The sequence below is a fragment of the Camellia sinensis genome, chromosome 4 (genome assembly GCF_055761805.1).
Source record: "Camellia sinensis isolate YWXY chromosome 4, ASM5576180v1, whole genome shotgun sequence".
NCBI classification, from domain to species: Eukaryota; Viridiplantae; Streptophyta; class Magnoliopsida; order Ericales; family Theaceae; genus Camellia; species Camellia sinensis.
The window spans coordinates 193,061,772-193,071,670 of record NC_138964.1 but is presented as its reverse complement, the minus strand read 5'-3'; the positions used below and the strand labels follow the sequence as shown (position 1 = coordinate 193,071,670).

Here is a 9,899-nt window from a genome sequence, read left to right as displayed (position 1 = left end):
GAGTACAACACAAAGTGAGAAAGAGAGAGCACTACTATAAATATAGATAAAGATCACACTTTTTTTGTGTGATGTATATTTTTTAATCACACTTTTTAAGTTTTATTAGAGTGTGATCTTTGAGAGTGTGATTAAAAGGAGTCATTTTTAATCACACCTTTTAAGTGTCATTAAAAAATGATTTCATCACATCTTTTAAGTGTGATTAATAATATTTAGATTACATCTTTTAAGTATAATTAAAAACATTTAAATTACATGTTTTAAGTGTAATTAAAAACATTTAGATCAAATCTTTTAAATGTGATTAATAACTAATAAAACCTGTGATAAAAAAAAGAATTCGACATATTTGAAGAATAATCAATATTATTTTTGTACACTCATTTGAAGAATATAATACACACTATTTACTATATTTTAAATCACAACCATATATTGAATGGAATAACGTCATATATTTCATAAATGAAAGTTAAATGTTCAAAAGTATATACAAAGAAATTAATAAAAAGTTTTTAACTGTAATTACATATATTAAAAAATGAAAAAACTTGAAAAAACTGAGTTCTTGAATTCTTTGAACATATTTTGCCTCTCCAAGAAATTTCTGACCTGAAAAATAAAAACACAAATTAATTTAGAAACCGCTAGAAGCATATGATAAACTTATTATTTTTGTAAAGACTGTTCTTGTCTTACAAAAGACAAAATCGGACATTTTCTCATCACACTGACTCTTGATCCCCTGCATCAATAGAAAAGGAATAACACCTGTGATTGTTACTAGTATAAAATGTTTGTACTAAAATATATAAATATGACATATACATAGAATCAATAAGTCCAAAATGAATATCTTCATTTAAAACCAATATTTAAAACCCTTATTAACTGTAACCACAAATTTGTCAACAAATGCACTAATTGAAATAATAATGCTAATAAAATCAAATTTTGCAAATAAAATGGAAAATTTGGATTTCACAGATAAAATGGAGTATAGAGTTTTATGGAGTATAGCTTCTTTTTATACAGGTGTACATGAGCTTTGTCCCCTTGGCACTTCTTTAATTAAATGTTTTTACTAACAAAGAAAAAAATAGGAACCCCAGACATTCTCAATTCAATATATAACCTACTTTTAAAGATATAATTCATTCTACTCCAAATATATATTCATTCTTCCAAGCCCGAAAAGGAATTCAAAATGTATTCACACACCATATTATTCTGCTGAGATTGACGTTCAAGCAACCAACCACTAGAAAGTACAAAATTCCCAGCAAAATTTAGTTCAAAATTATTGCTAGATATCTGATCACCAAATATCTGTAGGAATTTAAAAACATCAAAAGGTTTAAATTAACCATTGCCAATAAATTGATGCCATACCAGTAAAAATTTGGAAAAGGTCAAAGGAAGCACATACCTCATAATTGGTTCCCTAGGCACTCTTTGAGATTCATGAGATCGATCACCAATCCATGTTGTTCTGCTCTTGTGCCAAGCCAACTCAGCTGCATGGTAAGGCCATCCACACTATTTTCAGAACAAGATTACTCATTTTCAAACACACACACACAAAGAAAGCGAGAGAGACAGAGAGAGAATCCTTGTGCTAAATCCTAAATCCCAAGTTATATACTGATCAAAAGAGAAAAAGGAAAATGGTGGCATGGAAAACGGTTTCTGAGTCTTCTCATCATTTCCATGGCACAAATACAATTACATTTTCTGAACAGATGCCATATAGCCTGACTTCATAACTAGGAAAATCCTACAATGTTGGCTTGAAGAAGTTTCCCTAATGCTTTAAAGCCATACTATTAACTGTGAGAATATTATGTAATTATGGAAATATATCAATTAGGTTGATTGTGAATATTCGATATCACAACCTAATGATAATGAGTTTGCATAGATTTAATACACAAATGAGTAGTAGCATGTTAACGTAAAGGAAAATACCGCTTTTCAAAAAGTTATTTGGAAGACTAGTGTTATTGTCTACAAAATCCTCACCCCCCCATCCACTAAACCTTAAGGGAAAATGTTATTGTTTAATTTGTTTTCAAATTATGGTCATGTTTGGTATAGTTTTTTTTCAGCTTTCAGTTTAATGTAAGCTATTTTGACGTGTTTGGTTTAGCTTAACAATGCAATTTATAGCTTTTTGTAAGTCAGAAATCAGCTTATTCTTTGAGTGGGGCAGGAGAAGCTTAATTTATAAGTCAGAAATCAACTTATGTTCATAGTTATAAGTTATAAGCTGTTAAGGCATAAGTTATAAGCACTCTCCCACAGTTCTACCAAACAGGGCCTATGCACACTTCCAAGATGCATGAGGCAAAAAAAAACCCCCAAAATTCACCTGACGTGTGATGTAAAATGCCGAAACCAATAAACATGCAAATGAAAACAAAAAACCTCCCAAGTTTGGGACCTTACCACAGTGGTAGTACACAAAAATACCAACAAGCCTATATTAATAATGAAGAGAAAAGAAAAGATCAAGTTGCAAAACCATACAGAATCTGCAGCAGCCTACAAAGTGACATGATCACCCCATTCACCATTCCTAATTTCCATCATATGACAACAGAAGAATGTTAAATTTAGACCCACAAAAACTATAAATAACCAAATCAATGACAAAGGAGTAGAAAAGTACATGGACATCTTGTTCAAATAGTCGCCGTAAGCGATGGGGACATATCCCTCATATATCTCTGGGCAAGACTGAAACTGATAAACCAATATATTATGATTTGCCTTGACGGTTCGGGCGGCTTGACGGTTTATAAAAATATAATTCAAATTACAAAACTTGAATCAAAGAATAAAAAAATCTAATTTACAAATTAACTAAAATAGTCAAAATTAAAATATTCATCTAATATAACATTAAACATTAACAAACTAGTAAACTAAAAAGAAATAACCATGCCACTTCGGGAATAAACAATGTTTGTGGTTCACTTAAATCAGCAGCAATTTAGTGATTGCAATATGCAGATATCAATGACATTATTAATCAGTGAACTAATGTTGCAACAAAAGGGCATCTTACAAACCAAATGGAAACATGTTACAAAAAAAAAGGGCTCATTAGTTCACTGCTAAAACTTTTAAAATCAAACGACTTCATAAATTTTAGAATACAACTTGTTTTCACAATCCCTAATGGTTCATCATTATCCAAAGAAGTGCGATATACCATTACAGAACAGAAAATATTACAATTTATAATTGTAAACAGACCATCATCATATGCTGTTGGTTTACATCCGGGAAAATAAACCACCAATGAACTTTACTTATTCGGCATTACAAAGAAATTCCATGTGGATGTTAAGTAATGAACTCACACGAATTCAGTGTGACAAAAACTAGACCTAATAACTGTATTCTTACCTCAAAAGAAAGTTCATAGTCATCATACTCTTACTAGTTTCTGTAGAACAGCAGATAAATAAACCTCTGGTTTTCCCGACCCATTCCCCTTGTCTCCCACAACCCATTTCAGCTTTTTGTACCCAAACCGTTCGATTAACCGGGTTAAAGCTATTTTCTTTTCGTCAGCGAGAGAAAAAGAAAAAAGCAAAGGGAGAGAAAGAGAGATCAGTGAGAGAGAGAAGAGCAGAGAGAGAGCAAACAGCAGCGAGAAAGAGCAAAGAGAGAGAGCAGCAAGAGAGAGTAAAGAGAGAGAGCAGCGAGAGAGTCACGTACCGACGCAACGAGTCAACGACGACGAGTAGGCGTCGATCGGCAAGGGAAGGAGACAGAGGCGGGGGCGGTGAGGAGAGGCTACAACGGCGTGGTGTCACGACCCAACCCAGGACTTTGGTTGCAATCGTAACCTACTAACTTATTCTATTCTATTTGTAGTAAATTAAATTGTGCAAGTAGAAAAAAAAAATTAAACAGAAAATCACTCCATTTTATTATTTTAATAAGAAAAAATACATTTATAGCGTTTTTGTTATTTTATTATTCAATAACCGGCCCCGAATAAAAACAAAAGAGAGCAAAAATATATATAAAAAAAAGAAAAGAAAGACAAAATAGTGGTTCAACATCAATCCTCCTGTAGGTTCCATTACGTGACGTTATGGTTTCCCCTACATCTTGTCACCTGAAATGGTAACAACTATAAGCACACAATAAAGTGAGAAATATTATGCAAGAGTATAGAGAATACAAAATAACTATGGATGATTAGTTAGGCCAAAACACTTACTTAACTTAATTTGGTGGATAAATCATTTAAGTGACAGAAACTGAAATACATAAATTATATAAATAAATAACCATAATCACGGTATAGAATAGAATAGAACAGTGGTCACAAAAGTGACAGTCAGAACAGAGGTAAATAGATCCATAACAAACAGAATGGTTATTTAAGTCCCCAAGGCGTGGGACTCCCGTGGTGGTACTTTCAAAACATAATTGTTTATAAGGTTATAGTAAAATATTCTTTAAATTTAAACAAAATATATCCATAGGTTCCATTTTAAACAAATAGAGTTCAGAAATTAATCCACGTAATTGAAATATTTATAAAACATAACTTGTATTAATATAACTAATAAAATACAACTTGTATAGATAGATTATGGTAAGTCAAAACATATGTAAAATATATTATGGTAACTAAGGTATAATATATATAACTCACCTTAATATTGACCCCTAGCCTTACTCCACTATCACAACTTTCCTATTGTAAGTTTCCTACGTTCAATAACTTACGTGTCACTCTCTCTTTTTTCGTTTCTTTTTTCCTCCCACAGATTTGATCAACTCCTCCCTATAAATAGGGAGGTAAAAACATTATCAGGTCAACACGTGGCCAGCCTAAATCATCCCACAGATTTGATCATAACTCTTACTGGATTTGCTCATTACTAACCATAGATTTATACTTATCTGGTAATTACACTTTTGTCCAGTTTTCTAGTATAACTATATAAATAAATTAATCCCTAATCAAATTACACTTTATCGTATATTAACAGAAAATTAATTATTTATTTTACTACTACACCCACTATTATTATTATTGCTATCAATATTATTATTTATTTACTCTTACTTTTATATTTATTTATTTACTATCTTTAACTCTTATTTGGCCCAACTAGTATTATAATTCCATATTTCTGTTAATTTGGCCCCAAATAAATAATCCTTAATTAATCTCATATTTGATAATCTAATGCCAAATTAAATTATGTATTTATTATTATTTATTTAATAATATATTATCACATACACTCACAATTATATACAACTATAAATATTTATGTGATATTTAATTAAACGTTCAGGGTGTCACATTTCTCCCATTCTAAATAGAAATTTGTCCCCAAACTTGACGTACCTTAATTTTCGAAGAGGCGTGGGTATTTGGCTCGCATTTGACTTTCCGCTTCCCACGTAGCTTCTTCGATATGATGATTTCACCATAAGACATTTACCAGCGGTATGGTCTTGTTTCGGAGAATTTGATCACAACGATCGAGAATCTGCACTGGTTGCTCTTTATAAGAGAGATCTTCTTGAACTTCCAAGTTCTCATAGTCGACGACATGTTCTGGATCTCAGAGGTACCGTCGGAGCATTGAAACGTGAAACACATTGTGGACATTGGATAGTTCAGGAGGTAGTTCAAGGCGATAGGCTACAGGACCAATCATTTCCAGTATCTCGAATGGCCCAATGTAACGTGGGTTTAGCTTTCCTCGCTTTCCAAATCAGATACATCTTCTTGTTGGTGAGATCTTGAGGAACACATGATCCCCTACTTGAAATTCCAAGTCTCGTCTTCGTATATCTGCATAACTTTTCTGGCGGCTCTAAGCAGTGCGAATTCGCTGTTGGATGAGTTGAATTTTCTCACTTGTGACTTGCACGATCTCGGGGCTTAACAATTTCCTGTCCCTGACTTCCGTCTAACACAGAGGTGATCGACATCTCCTTCCATACAGAGCTTCGTACGGTGCCATTCTAATGCTTGCTTGGTAGCTGTTGTTATAGGCGAATTCCACTAAAGGTAGGTGCTCATCCCAGTTACCTTTGAGGTCCAACACGCACACACGTAACATGTCTTCCAACGTCTGGATTGTTTTTTCGGATTGTCCATCAGTTTGTGGATGATAAGTTGTGCTAAACTTCAGTGTACTCCCCAAAGTTTCTTGCAATTTGTTCCAGAAGTGAGACACGAAGCGGAGGTCTCGGTCAAACACGATCGAAACTGGGATACCATGCAAATGAATAATTTCCTCAATGTATAAAGTGGCAAACTTATTAAGGGAATATATGATTTTGATTGGTAGGAAATGTGCCGACTTTGTCAATCGGTCTACTATAACCCATATTGCATCATTCTTCGAAAATGATTGTGGTAGCCCGACCACGAAGTCCATAGTGATGTGCTCCCATTTCCATTCAGGAATAGGGAGTGGTTGCAGCAGTCCTGCAGGTCTCTGATGTTCTGCTTTAATAGGCTGACAATGCAAACATTTTGAGACATGGCTTGCTATGTCTCTTTTAATTCCTGTCCACCAGTAGTGTTCCTTCAGATCATGGTACATCTTTATGTTGCCAGGGTGGACTGCAAATCTCAAGCTATGAGCTTCCACCGATATCTTCTTCTTGAGTTCCGGAATGTCGAGTATGCAAATTCGATTTCAAAATTTTAGTATCCCATTGCTTATAATGAAATCAGGATTAGGTGTATTCCTTTGCTCCTCGTACTTTTTCTTCAAAAGGTTATCTTCACATTAGCGTGCTCTAATTTCTTCAATCAAGATAGGTTCCATGGTTATGTTGGCGAGCAATCCATTGATCTTGCGAGAAACGAGAGTACATACCAAACTTCTGGTCGTCTTTCGGCTCAGTGCGTCTACCACCACGTTAGTTTTGCCTGGATGATGATGGATCTCTACATCATAATCTTTCATAAATTCTAGCCACCGCCGTTGCCTCGTATTTAGTTCCTTCTATGTGAACAGATATTTAAGACTTTTGTGATCAGTGTAAACCTCGCAGGTTGCACCGTAGAGATAATGACGCCAGATTTTGAGGACAAAGATTACCGCAACCAATTCCAAATCATGAGTTTGGTAGTTTTTCTCGTGAGTCTTTAATTGTCGTGACGCATAAGCAATGACTTTTTCGTTTTGCTTGAGAACGCAACCCAAACCATTGTATGAGGCATCACTATAGATTACGAACCCATCTGCTCCTGTAAGGAGTGCTAGTATAGGAGCTGACACAAGTCGACTTTTTAATTCTTGAAAGCAACGCTCCTGTTTGTCAGTCCATTCAAAGGGTGTGTTTTTTTGAGTTAGCTGGGTCAAGGGTGATGCTATCTTTCAGAAATCTTGCACGAAACGTCAATAATAGCCAGCTAGACCCAACAAACTTTGGATTTCTGACACATTAGTAGGTCGTGGCCAGTCTACGATTGCTGCAACTTTTTGGGGGTCAACCGAGAGGCCATCTTTGTTAATGACATGACCGAGAAAGTGTACACTAGTGATCCAAAATTCGCATTTCTTCAACTTGGCATAAAGTTTGTGATCACGTAGTGTTTGTAGAACCGTTCGCAAGTACTGCTCATGGGCCTCTGGTGACTTGGAGTATATGAGGATATCGTCAATGAAGCTGATGACAAACTCTTCAAGGTAGGGTTTGAACACTCGGTTCATAAGGTCCATGAAGGCTGCTGGGGCATTTGTGACGCCAAAAGGCATGACAAGAAACTCATAGTGCCCGTAACGGGTTCTGAAGGCAGTGTTTTCGATACTTTCTGTTTTGACTTTTAGTTGATGATAGCTAGAACACAAGTCGATTTTGGAGAATACCTGGGCGCCTTGAAGTTGATCGAATAAGTCATCGATTCGTGGCAGAGGGTACCGATTCTTGATGGTGACCTTGTTCAGCTCCCAGTAATCGATGAATAATCTCATCGTGCCATCCTTTTTCTTCACGAACAGTACTGGAGCTCCTCAGGGTGAGGTACTAGGTCGAATGAAACCTTTGTCCAGTAGTTCCTGGAGTTGAGTCTTCAGCTCTTTCAATTCTGCCATCAACATGCGATAAGGAGCTTTTAATATTGGTTGTGTGCCAGGTTGGGTTTCAATGGTGAACTCGATTTCTCGATCAACTGGGATACCAGGTAGATCTTCAAGAAAAACATCTGAGAATTCTCGAACCACGGGGATTGCATCAACGGTGGGGGCCTCTTTTTGTGTATCGATCACATAACAAATATAACTACCACAACCCTTTCTTAGAAGTCGTTGGGTTGTTATGGAGGATATAATACATGGAGGGTTGGAAACTCCAGTCCCGTCAAAGACAAGCTTGGGTTGGTTTGATAACCTGAGGGAGACCTTTTTGGCTTTACAATCAATAGAGGTGTGGTTGGCAGCCATCCAATTCATACCTATGATCACATCAAAGTTCCCAATGCAGAGGGGAATCAAGTCGACATATAGGGTTTTGCCTTCTAAGGATATAGTACATGATCTGTACACCTCAGCACTATAGGCAGACTTACCAGAAGGAAAAAACACAGACAATATATATCCTAATGGTTCGGGTGTTGTTGCCAACTTGGCAGCAAAGTGTGGTGCAACAAAAGAATGAGCTGACCCAGAGTCAATGAGGACATGAGCTAAATGACCATGGATAGAAAGTATACCTGACACAACATTTTCGATAACTTCTGACTTTCCAGGTACTAAGGCAAAAGCCCCTCCTTGGCGTTTTTAGTCCTTCCTCTCTCCTCTAAGTCCTGCGGGTTTTCTGACTAGGCCAGAGGGGCTGGTTGTAGGATTAGTCAGCTTTGGAAAATCCCTTAGTAAATGGCCAACTTGACCGCATTTAAAACATGCTCCTGTGTCTCGATGAAATTGTCCCCAATGAGCCTTCCCGCAAGTGGGACAAATTGGAACAGTGCCATCTCAGGGGTTGGTAGGACCTTGATGGCCTGAACTGGTTGTGCCCACATTCACTTTTTAGGAGGCGCAACACCGGGTCTTCTGTTGTCTTTTTCCCAGAATCGCTTCTTTTGGCTTGGTTCCTCAGAACACGAGGCTTTAATCCCATTTTCTGTAATATACGCCCGGTCTACCACTTCTGCATAGGTTGGCAGTTTCAAGACCTCGAGCCTGTCTTTAATTTCAGCATCCAATCCTACTTCGAATTTTCTTGCTTTTCGAGTTTTGGTGGGGATGACGTATGTTGCAAACCGAGCGAGTTGTGTGAATTTGCTCTCATATTCGGCCACCGTCATGGTTCCTTACTTTAAATGTATGAATTCAAATGCCTTCTGTTCCCACAATGAATTTGGAAAGTATTTTTCGTAGAATACTTCCACGAATATTGCCCAAGTCGCAATTTTTTCTTTCTCTAGAGTGAGAAACCACCATTCTTGTGCATTGTCTTTGAAAGTGAAAGTAGCAAAAGTTACCTTCTGTCTTTCGGTGCAGGGTAGGACGCAAAAAATCTTTTCCATGTCTTTAACCCAAGCGTCTGCTACCATTGGGTCTGGGCCGCTGGTAAACGTGGTGGGTTTCAAATCCTGGAACTGTTTTATGGTCATCGGCTCTTCTCGCTGTTTCGGCATTCCATTGTTGATGTTAGTTTGCAAGGCTTGCAAAAAGCTAGTAACCATTTTTTCCATTATTCTTTCCATCGATTCAGCGCCACTGACTGATGACTCGCTTCCGTTACCATTATTGGCTATTCTACAAGGTAATAAAACGAGGCATTACATTTACAATGCAGCATATATGTAAGCATGTGTAACGCAATCTATATCTATATAAAATGCCAACTTTACATTGTTTACAATTAATATTAAATCAGTCAGAATATGT

General features: G+C 36.5%; 1 long non-coding RNA gene across 3 annotated transcripts; it reads right to left on the bottom strand.

The window, feature by feature from the left end:
• Nucleotides 1–438: 438 nt before the first annotated feature.
• On the bottom strand, nt 439–3,860 carry LOC114280044 (uncharacterized). 3 transcript variants are annotated; one of them, XR_003635449.2, is made up of 8 exons: nt 3,733–3,860; nt 3,418–3,574; nt 2,675–2,748; nt 2,533–2,581; nt 1,433–1,520; nt 1,225–1,332; nt 703–748; nt 439–615 (listed from the first exon to the last, which is right to left on the bottom strand). It is a non-coding gene; the product is annotated as an uncharacterized LOC114280044 (long non-coding RNA). The 3 variants fall into 3 exon arrangements; XR_003635448.2 differs by lacking the exon at nt 1,225–1,332; XR_003635450.2 differs by lacking the exons at nt 1,225–1,332; nt 3,418–3,574.
• Nucleotides 3,861–9,899: the final 6,039 nt, after the last annotated feature.